Below are 12,634 nucleotides of genomic sequence, written 5' to 3' on the forward strand. Positions count from 1 at the left end.
TTTTACCATGAGGGTACAATTTGAGATATATTTCTCATGTCTGTGAAATGGCCATCTCATGGTTTTAGTGCAAAAGTGAGTATGCTGGTGCCTAGTTTAGATAGAAATGTTCTGTGACAATATCTTTCCATGCCAATGCAGTCCTTATATAATTGGATGTAATATCTCTTCCGTAGAACTGAACTAGTATTAAGCTGATTAGTGTAATTCTTTGTAGTGTTGTTTAGATCTATGTATTTTTGTTTTCTTAAATGTTAGGTCAGCAAGATTAATTACACTAATGTCGGCGGGTGTCATCGAACCCTATGACCATCTTTACTCCCTAATGCCATGTTTGGATATAGTCGGATTGGCATTAATCTACATGTATTGAGGTGGATTGACATGGAACTTGAACTAAATTCCACCCCAATCCACCCCAACACATGTAGATTGGAGGTCAATCCGACAACATCCAAACAAGGCTTAAAGAATTTTGATGATTTGTAGTCATGTTCTTTTTTAAAATAAAGCATTGACCTTATATGAATCTTACTAATCATACCTTGTGCAAAAAAGTTTGAACTACATTATTCTTGATTGTTGCAATTATAATAGGTACATGATTTTTTCCTATGTTTAAATAGGCTTATGGCTGGACAAGAGAGACATTAGGGCATAAAGTTGTCAGCTGGTACGAACTTTAAATTCACTTCAGCTTAGTAGTTGTATGTACTTTCAGGTTGTTATTTAAAAAAATCTGGAGCAACATATATTGAAATTATCTTATTTAAGATCCTTAATTTTCCCAAATATAGGATAGCAACATTCTTACAATATTTTTATTTTCTCGCATTGTAGGTTACTAAAGTTTCAAGGCATCCCTAGTTACCTTGTTCTTGCACTAGAGCATGATGGATGCATTGACATAAAGTTGGAAAGATGCATGGGTGTTCTGTATTGTTGAATGCATTGTGTATTCCGATGCTATTGTAAAATCATTGCGATGACTGTGAATTGAGATGATGATTCATGCTATTCTAGAAATCACCCAACAACATGATGGAGACCTTTCCAAATTGCTTTATTATTTTGTTAAGGATTTTTTACATGTGAAAAGATTACCTCAAGTATTGTTCCTCGGCTTTTTTAAAAATGCTTTCTTTTACCACATTTTCTAGGTCATTTTAGAAACCTTCATGCAGTCATTTGTCTTTTGTTAGTGTCTTATCCTAAAATGCCTCCAAAGGCAAATCATGTCTTAGTTTGTATCCTAAGACAGTTATAATGGATTGTGTCAAGCCAAGATTACATGGTTGACTCCTACAATTTTACATTGTCCATCCAAAACAATATATCCTCAAGATGAAAACATCGACAAAAACAAAATCTACTTGAGCTCAATATGGTGCCCTTAGGAGTTGCCTATGAGTCCTAGCATAGCAATGGTTACAAAGCAACATGATCTTTTGCGCTACTATGTTTGTACCATCGTAGCTCAGTTGGGTACTTTATATGTGGTGTACTTGTTCCTCTCATTATTGCACTCCATCAGCATTGTCTTAGCTCAACAGAGAACAACCACGCCTTCTCCTATGGCGCAACGATGGCACACATCTGATGTGGATTGACTTGAAGTTTGCTGTCAATAGCCACACAACCTTCTCGATCACCTACTAACTACTACCATCTATCCTGGTAACATGTGAGAACCTTGAGATGATTTCTTATTAGCCAAGAGCAACATTTAGTGTTTCATCGTTGTTGCCCATGACTTGAAAGCTATATCGTATATTTTTTTTTCTCTTGTAACACTTTGTCTATAACATAGTTTTGTGTTACAATATACCACCATCTTTGTAGCACTTTACTTGTAACATTAATTTTGTGTTACTATAATCGTTCCCTGTAACACATTTTTGTAAACGAACTGCTATGTGTTACAACGTTCATTTGTAACACATAGTATTGTGTTCCAATGAATACTTTTTGTAACACACTGATGAATGTGTTACAAGAATATGTTACAATATCCATTTTTGTAGTAGTGCATGCTTCCTTTTCTACACTAGCATGCTTTGGTTTGACTATTGAATCAAAACATACTTGTATAGAATTTGGTTGAACATATGGACTAACCCCTACAGGAGAACTTCCAAATTTTGTTCGGAAAGTCATGAGATCATTCGTGGAGAAGTTTTAGTGACAATAAAGGCACATCATTTAAAACATGGATAAATGTTATATGCTAATTAAAAATGTTAAAACCAACTCTTTTGTAGCATAGAAGATGACCTTTAGCTATATGACAACACTACCCTTTCTTCAAAAACTATATGCTCGTTTCAGGTATGTGTTGTCCACTAATCCTTTGCAAGAATGAAACAATGAGGGGAGCAAAAGGTCTAAACAAAATGCCATGATCCACAAAAGAAAGAGCAAAAAGATGACATGACAAAAGGATGAGAAAGGAGTGCAATATAGGAGACAAGATGCTCATGAACAACTTAAGATACGAGAGCTTCAAGCAGAAGGAAAGGACCACCACCAATCATCTACCCTTCATCACATGGTGCCATCACGCTCCAATAACAAAGGTAACATATTAAGGTAAATGGTCAGTATTTAAAAAGCTTTTGCTGATTCTAATATGCACATAAATGAAGAATCACACATGTTTGAGTTACAACTTTGCTTGATCCAACCTAACTAACCCAACATGTCTTGTTCTTTAAGTTCATTTATTTATAGCACCCCTTTCTTGATCTCATAAGTCTTAACCAAATGAGCTAAAATGTTAAACATCCTATCTCTCGAAGATGATGGTCATGATTATGTAAAGTTTGATACATTGTGTCATAAACTCAACCATTTTTGCCAAATGTATTCAAATGCTACATTTATGCTAATCCTCTTGATCTTATCACCCATGTTATAAGAATGAACAAGGCACATAACATCAACCATATCCTGTTCAATGTGCCTAAAGCTAGAGAAAAATGAATAAGGTTTTGGTTCTACTGGTGTTTTTTTCCACCAACAGAGCCTATCACTTGATCTCTACCTTGTCTTTGTGACCAGAACACACTTCGAGCGAAGTGTGGGGGGATGATCGAACCCCCCAATTTCCACAAGTGAAAGTTCTAAATCTGCAACAAGTAAGACTTCACTTTGAAATGCTGGTTTGATAGTTTCTCTCATCTTCTTGGTACATGTGTGATACTTTGACATGCTTTTATGCAATCTAAAAACGAACCAAGACCACACTTTGATTAAAAGTTTGAAAAGTGACATGTTTATGACATTTTTGAGATAGAAGCTTACATAAAGTTGTTCCATATACATATACTTATTGTCAAACCTAGTTTTAAAAACAAAATTGAGTACTAACTATATGTGTGCCCAGGAAGTCAAATCACACATATAGCAACAAATTACAATAGTATCAAGAGACAATGCTTCATTATATAATGAACAACAATATTACATAGAGACAAGATATTTATCGGAGTAGCGGAAATACACATTCTAATCTTCAAGTGATGCCTCAAAAGCCACAGGGATGGTTGACTAAGAGTAACATACGCCTAGCACTCCTCAAAACCTTTAACCAAGCTCCATCTTCTGTTACCTATTTCTTGCGAACGATGAAACCATTATTCGACTTTTACCGAAATCGAAGCCTTACTAAGCATAAGAGGTATCGACCTATCCATACTAGCAGGGTATAACTAAGGATACCTATATATCAAGGTAATCATGCAGCAATGGTATTCGACCAACTCCTAATTACTTAATGCACATCTCACAAGACGTAAAGTGTAATAAATATTTGTAAATACTACAGAAGGGTTTATGCTCCGGGGCTTACCTGCGTTGCAGAGAAGGTTAGATTCCATAGAAAGATCCAGAAGTTAAACTGGACACCAACACCACTGGTGGATGGATCTTTCCCGAAACTTGATCAACACGAGTCTTCTCACTCTCATTTAAACTACACGTAATAAATGATGTATGCTTAACATGATGGACTACATGCCATCATGCATGATGAGAGATGCACAAGTGCATAACAAAATTTAACAAGCTTAAGAAAGCTGAATACAACTTTCCTTCACCAAAGAACTAGGGTTATGATTATAAAAGCATTTCAATTATTTGGTTATCAAGTCATTTATGTGGTTAACAATTAAGCAACACCTATCACATTATACTAGTCAAGCAAGACATGGTATTTAACTAAACATTACATAAACTTATCATGCTAGGATAGCAAGGCACATCAAGCTTAGGTAAATAAACAGTTCATGCAACGTAAATCATTATTTAGCATAGCTACCCTTTATAAGTTAAAGCTATCATGAATACCTTAAACATGCTTTAAACATGGAGGTTACGTGTGGTATTTATCAACTAACAAACTTGCATAAGCAACACACTCACTAACCATTATCTTAACAAGAGATCACACATATATATTACCCAAAAGATCATCTAGCATAAACTAAGCAATCATATAGGATTATGATATAGAAACAGTAAGCACAAGAATCACATACATGTACCTAATAACTATTTACTTAAGTAAATCATTTTAATTATTAAACAACAAGTTGATTATGAGCCTAGCATGATTGCAATCAAGTTGCCAAGGAACAGCAAGGGATCATTGTTCCAAGGTCCAAAATCAAACCCAAATTCACATCAAGGTCATTTAAGGATTTATAGAAATCATTTTGTTATTTTTATTAATTCATAAAAGACATTTAAACATGGTTAAATTAATTGACCAAGTTACATTTATCAAAACAGTACCAAACTTTTTGTGAAGGCGGGTATTAGCATGTAAAGCATACACAAAAGTTTCATGATTAAATCATAATTGTTTTAGCCTATAAAAATTATGCAAGGTCCATTTATTAATTAAAAGAGATAATTTCTAAGCATATCAAAACTACTAAAAATGACCAATTCATATTTTTCCATGGTAGAGCACATCATAACAAGGCTACACCGGTGGGTAAGTTCTGCAGCTCACCGGTGGTGACTTCGCCGGCGACGAGGCTTAGCCCGGCGGACTCTCCACTTCCTCGCGCACACACCTGTGGCACTAAACGAGCACCTAGGGCACAGCAGCACGCACGGCGGCGACCACGGGGGGTCCGATGGATCTCCGGTGCGACGGACGAGCTCAACGGTGAGCTCACTGGCGTTGCAAAGGTTATCAGCGCACTCACCTTGTCCACACGAACACGACGGTTACATTAGTTGAGGCCCTAACGTGCTGTAGCACACACGGCTGCGACCACGGCGGCTCGACGGAATAGAGCACACTGGCGCAGCGGCGCTCCAACCACTAGAGCACGGTAGAGGCTAAACGAGTGGCGCAGTTAGCACCAGGAGCTCACCGTGACTTCGATGCGCCCGCTGGTTTGGTTGTGGACACGATGGAGCTAGGTGGCCGATGTTGGAGGCGATGGCGGCAGCGCTAACTCGTGGCGGTGACGATGTTCTAATGTGTCCTATGTACCAAACAAGAGACATCTAAGCCAATGAGCATCATCGCAACACGACAGAGCTAAAATAAGTATTGAGAGGGAGAGAGCTACGGCGAGGTGAGCTAGCCACGGTGATGTGGAGCTCGGTGGCGATGGTGGTTCGGTAACGGCGGCAACCGGTGCTGAGGCTGGTTCCGGAAGCCATAGGTGATGCAGGCAGGCTCAGCGGATGCGCAAGGAGCAGACAGAGCTAGCTGTGAGGTGGAGCGGGTGGAGGTGGAGCGAGGACAGCGAATTTAGCCGGCGAGATGAGCTCGGCGGCGGTGGAGCTGAGAGAGGAAAAGAGAACGACGGCGGCTAGCTCTACGTTAAGATGGGCACGGGCGAAGCGTCTGGGTGTCCAGCTCCTGCTTGAGCATGGCCACACGAATAGCTGTGTGTCGCGTGCGCATTAGGCAGCGACAAAGCGGTGGCGGTCGACGGTGAGCTGGCGAGCTGCCTGCTGCCCAATCTGACACTGAACCCGACTGATACCTAGATGTTCATCACGCTCTAACTTTCAATTTCTCAACTAAACTTGATGGGCATCCTTAATCAAAGTTGTTCATTATACCAAAGTCTACAACTTTGGTTAAAAGACCATTATAAAATGATAACTAGTTTTGAATATTTTTGGACTCAAACATAGGTACTTTGAAACTATTTTAAAACTGGAAATAGAGTTTCAGAGTTAGGGTTTCAAAAATAGTTTTGGGTTAGCTACTTTGAGCAATTAATTAGAGGTTAATTGTTGTTCCATTATCACAAACAAGTTTACAACTTCAAAGTACAAACTTGATACTTTAAAATAGTACCAAGGTTGCACACATGTTTATATATGAAAAAAAAATTTAATAAATCCCCAAAGATTGAATTAAAACTAAAATCCAAAGACAGTCAAATATTGGCTAAGTGTAGATTTCAATGCTTAATTCACTTTTGGAGCTCAAATTAAAACATATTTCATATGCTAACAGTGTCCAACCTTGCCACTAGTGTAGAGTATAAACTTATTACTTCAAAGTTTATTAAAACAAAATTTTAATTGTTTAAGCAAAATCTCATATATAAAACCACAAAGAACTTTAAACATTACATTGTTAACATTTCATGCAACATATGAAACAACATATGCAACATACGAAACTCTATATATGCAGCATAGCAAAGCTATAAATGAAACATCACATATGAAACACTACAAAACAACACATGAAACATCACATGTGCAACATGGACATGCTCTTATTGAAACATAATAATGCATTAATGAAACATTTCTTGATAGTTATGCCTTATGATGCTCATGATCCAGTTTTAACTTTATTTTAACATCTGGGATGTTACACATTGCGACTCAGACACACCTTCGCATCTCCAACCAAAGCCTTATTCTTCTCAATCGAGCCTTCAAGAGACTCCACCCGCCCAGCCAGCTCCTTATTCTTTCTCTTCAAATCAACCTTCTCCTTCTCCAACGACATTATCTGCTCCTTCAACTTGGTCTCAACATGTCCATGGCGCCGACGCGCAGCTCGCGCGAGCATTATGGCAATAACACCAGCCACCTCGACATCCTCAGTCAAATGATCAACTGTCTCATGCGACAACAAAAACTCTACCTCCGGCATGCAAATCCGACAATATGTCCCAGCCATAAATCGATGCTCCTCTTCAGTCCCGATGAGATGACACTCATGAAGGTCCAGGCTGGTAAACAACTCAATATCTAGCTCATCAGTGCCACAAGAGACAGCAAAATGCCTCAAGCCACTATGGCTAGCATCGCCAAGGGCATGCTTTCCTGAACCTGCCCTAGGCTCATCCTCATCAGTAGGTACCCCCCCTGCATGATATCCATGAGGCACCGGTGAGGCATAGATCCAGCCTCATCAGGGGGTGACACGTTCATCTCCTCTCGTTGAGCCCCAACACCCTGCAACCCAAGCTCCATAGACTCAGCATGTCGAGGGTTCTCCTATTCTTCATGTTCGTCATCGTCATCGTCGTCTCCATCCCGACTCGCTCCAGAATCACTGCTATCACTAGAAGAGCTGGACCCATCCACCTTAACATCCTCAGAACCCTCGCTCCCATCCTTCTCCTCCTTTTCCCCCTCTTCATCATCATCATCATCATTAGAAATCTCATGAAAAATAGACAAACTAGCAACACTGGGCATCTTGTGGCCGGAAAGAGAACCTCTAGCCATGCTCGACTGCGGAACCAACGATACCGTAGATGCCGACTTCACCGCCACGACCGGTGAACCAACCAACGATGTAGGAACCTTCGCGGCAACCACCCTATCAACTTTCGACCCGCCCACATGCCCACGTCCGCGTCCACCTCGTTTGGACGTGCCGATCACCTTATCTCCCGCCTCGGCTCTTTTCCTCTTCTTGCCACCCTCGGCATCCTTCAAATCCACTGCCGACCAATTGGGGTACGTCAACCTAAGCAAGTCAAAGCACCAATTCATGTGGTGCCGATCAGCCAAGGCGTTCTTTATCACCTTGTTCTCTGGGGTCCCAAGAGCCCCAGTGAGATCCTCAACAAATTCAACGACCCTCCTATACACGGCTTTTACTCCATCCACGGAGCTTTTACTCTTCTCAAATACCTTCGCCCAGGCTTGCTTGGCGTTAACACCAAGCCCTTTCAAACCTCGACCACGGTACCTCTCATCATCCTTAACCAAAAACCAAACTTGATTAGCCTTCAAAGGCAGAACATTTGCACAAACAAACTCCTCAACCAAATCACGCGCGCATTGGTGACGCGACAAAACATCCACAGCAGCAGCACAGGCACCGGTCATGACACCCTCAGAAGTCATGCTTTCAAGCTTCGACAACTTACCGCAAAGACCAGGCTCGCCTTCCAACCTCGCATAGAACCAATTCTCAGTCCACGGTGAAGCCCACTTGTTCTTCTGGGACAGAACAGGAACCTCCGCACCATGACGATAAACGAAAGTGCAACCTCCAAACTATCCCAAAATTGTCTTACCATCGATGTTCAACTTTCGAGGCTAGGGGTGAACTCGATGAATACGAATGAAACCCTCGAGATCTGGCTCAACGCCCTATGACTTACACCCCCAAACATAGATGCTCAGCTTCACAAAGACCAAACTCAAAGCTGACAGCGGCATCCGAGTTAGAATCAGCAACATCAGCCCCCTCGACAACCTTCGCCGTCTTCTTCACATGAGCCATTGAGCTACAAAAAACAACAACCAGTAAACCAGTCAATGAACACGGACTCCCGCACTGAACAAGACTCTAATTTCAAGCAATAACCAAATTACCTTAATGAGCACGAGGAGACAGAGGAAGCCAGCAAATCAAAAAGCCTCACACGGAAGACAACCCTCGCACAAGAAGCAAGCCTCGCAGCAACTCAACCTTTGGCTAGCAATCTCAACAGCAGTAGGATGCCAGCAAACGAAAGGCTCAGTATCAAAAAACCCTAGACCAGCCGCAACTATTTATAGGCGCCCATCGCCTGCACCTAAGGAAGCCATGAGACATACATCCCAACAAATCAGCAACAGAGAGAGCACCACCGATCCTTAGAAAAAGGCGAAACCACCTCCTACAATCACGCATCCCATCAAGCGACACGACAGGCCCAAAATTAAACCAAACAAGCAAAGGCCCAGCATCGGTCGAGCACAACAGGGGCATCACTGGACCAGGCTGTAAGCTACATACCTTCGCTTGCCTCCCTTAGTTCTGACATTGCTCCGACCCATCATGCTAGGCCTGACCTTGAGGGGCTGCTGTTGGGGGGGAGGTACCCTCGGCACTGCTCCTCCCTTGACCCTTGACCTGGTGCCGGTTCAACTAACCCACCTCGTCACGCGTGTTAACCCCCACGGCAAAGGTGCTCTCTAATCTTTGAACTTTGTCTGTATGTCTAGGTAGGGACCTAGAGGTTCACCAGACTCAGAAAGAGGGAAAGGAGAAAAGCTCAGCGGCAAGGGCGGGCGAACCCTCATTGGAAAACACGTGTAGGTCCGACGCCCGCTAAGGAAGGGGACCGTGCCAATGGGGAAGTGGCGCCACCAGGGTGGATGGGACCAGGGAGTTGGTGGCTAGAGAATGAAGATTACCACCATGCCCCTGATCGATGTATAGCGTACTCCCTCTGAGGTTCAACCCTAATGTAATTCCGCAGCGTGTCCGGGTGTGATCTATAAATACCAAGAGCGCTCATGTAGGAGGAGGGATGGATCTTTTCCGAACAAATTAATGGGCGATTGATTCGCATTTTGCTTCGTCTTGTTACCTTCGCATACCATAGTTGACCGCTACCATTTCTGTTCCTATGGGAAACCCTCGGTCCCTCCCCCCGTGTTCCATAGCGAGGGTGAGTGGCCAGGAGTGATCCCCACAAAGAAAAAGGCATTCCACAACACTGATCCTAAGAGATAAGTACAGTGTAAACAAAGCCAATACTTACTGTATACTAATTTTTGGATTGCACAATGATGATGATGATACGCATCTCCCATTCTGCCAGCCTACATACAAGAAGAGAAATTAACAGAAGTAAGTGATGCATGCTCAACCTCAACAACTAGTAGTATGGTGCAAGCTACTATCCGCCTAGACTAGATCCTCCTCCTCTGCTTGTCCTCCTCACCGGGCATCCTGCGGCGACAGAGAGGGCAGACGACATTGCGGCGGAGCCACTCTGAGATGCAGTGTTGGTGGAAGACGTGGGAGCAGGGCATCGCCCTCAGCATCTCATCGGCGCGGAAGTCTTGCAGGCAGACGGCGCACTCCTCCCCTGACCCTGAGCGAGAATGACCCATCACCTCCTAGAGGCTCAGGATGGCCTCCTTGCTAGTGGCAGCGACGAGAGAATGCTTGCTGCTACTGCTGCGATGAGCGGGGGCCACCGCTAGATAATCGTCGTCGTCGAACAGATCATCATCGAAGAGGTAATCGTCGAAGAGGTGGTCATAAGGATGGATGGTAGAGGACGCGGGGATTCGCTGCACCATCCTAGCCATTGGCCTAGTAAGGACATGGATGCGTCGATATCATTGACCTTGCCGGCTGGAATTCATCGACTGCATCGACATCGGAGGATTGATTTGACTGAGCACAACAATGAGCCAGCAAGACGACGGAACAAATCGACTCGATGACAGATTGATATTTATGATGATTAATGGGAAGTGAAACAAACCCACCTGTGTATCCATCCCTTTATATAGGTAGCGGCGGCAGCGGCAAAAGCTTAATTGTCGAGTCGGAGCCGTAGCTACAGCCTGCAGCAGCTCAACTCAGAGCCGGAGTCAGAGATTAGACATTACTATAGAAACGTTTTTTAGGGGTGGCTCGTAACCCTTTGTAGGGGCGGTTTGGTCAGCCGCCCCTATCAAACCGTCTCTACAAATCATGCATTTGTAGGGGCGGTTCTCAGGCCGCCCCTACAAATTGATTTGTAGGGGTGGCTAGTGTTATCAGCCGCCCCTACAAATTGATTTGTAGGGGCGGCTGTAGTACCAGCCACCCCTATAATATGTGTTTGTAGGGGCGGTTCAATCTAGAACCGCCCCTACAGTATGTTTTCTCGCCAAAAAAATTTAAATTTACAATTCAAATTCGACCAGAACACTGTTTGTTTCCACGTATTCCATCTAGCGTTCGCGTTGCCGAACACCCCGCAACCAACGTTCCAAACCACGTTCACTTTGCCGAACGCCATGCGACCAACGTTCCGAACCGCATTCGCGTTGCCGAATGCCCTACGACCAGCGTTCCGAACCCCTTAGACTACAAGCACAAGAGTATTATATAAACTACAATTACATGTCCAATTCACAAGAATATATACAATCCATCATTAAATAGACATAATTCACAAGGTAAAACCAATGTCAAATTCCATACACATTGTTATCAACGTCCTAGAGCTAGCCTTTCAGTCTCACGAAGATGTTGGTACTGAGGATTTCTACCTAAGTCAGACTCTCGGTCATGGTAGGCGCCTTTGACGTGTACAATCTAGTCCAATATGAAGTTGCAAAGGTCACCGACGAGCTCTAAGAGTTGGTCATCCTTGTATGGGTCTCTTTTCATTTCTTTCTCTTCTTTCCACTATAAGAGAACAAGTTTTGGTTTAGTATTTCATACCATGTGTGAAGTTTTTATACTACAGGTGAAGAGGTTCAAACTTACCCTTATGGGGTGTCTCCTATAGGCACTGGTGTTACTCATCATAGACCATATATAGTATCCACAATGTACACTCCCAAGCTTCTGCTTGGGGTACCGTGTGTTTTGCATATGAAAATGTTAAGTAATGCTTTTGACATCCATGTAATAGAGTACTAAAGAAGTAAGTTACACTTACCGCACATAGTGTTTTTATAGCCAGCTTTTCCTTCCTTGCTGGATCATGCCTTCTGTGATGGTTAGTGACATAGAACCTAAATGCCCTGTTCAAATTATTTTAGCAAATACAACTTGTTAGTATCCAAAAGTGAACGTTACAAGTATGTATACAAACATATAAGGTAATTAGGATTGTCGATATGTATATGCCTTGAGAATCGATATGAAGTCTTTGTATGTCACCGGGTCCCTATCTATTGAATCAAAGACCCATGCCATGCTCCTCCCGACATCGACGGCTATGCAAATCCAGTGGTTGCTGCATGGATTTAATCATAAAACTAGATAAGCTCTTTTGCATCGAATAAAATATATCGAACAAAGCTTTAAGTATAGAGTTGAACTTACTCGAAGTTGTATGGTAGCCATATAATAGAGTGTTGTTGGAGAATTTTGAAAGCCAGGGCAATGTATGCCACAACCTTAAGGGACTCTTCCCTTAGTTTCGCCATACAGATGTGCTCTTTCTCCTGAAGAGTCTTTGTAGCAGCTAGCTCTTTGGCATCCAGTTTCCACTGTTTAGGGTAATTAAAATTTGTTTGGGCTATAGCTTGAGGGTCTATATACCTGGCTTTCACACTTGGCATTTGTTTGACAATGTGCACTTGCATTCTACAAATCATGGCGTGGGTTAGTTACAACAAAATTCAAAGATTATATTCATATCATATCAGGAGGACAAGGACTTACAGGCACCACGTG

The 12,634-nt window shown here is 42.4% G+C and overlaps 1 pseudogene; it reads right to left on the reverse strand.

Moving 5' to 3' along the window:
• Positions 1-10,137: 10,137 nt before the first annotated feature.
• Positions 10,138-10,599, reverse strand: LOC136486416 (uncharacterized; annotated as a pseudogene).
• Between the last annotated feature and the right edge of the window lie 2,035 nt (positions 10,600-12,634).

The sequence above is a fragment of the Miscanthus floridulus genome, chromosome 10 (assembly GCF_019320115.1).
Source record: "Miscanthus floridulus cultivar M001 chromosome 10, ASM1932011v1, whole genome shotgun sequence".
NCBI lineage: Eukaryota > Viridiplantae > Streptophyta > Magnoliopsida > Poales > Poaceae > Miscanthus > Miscanthus floridulus.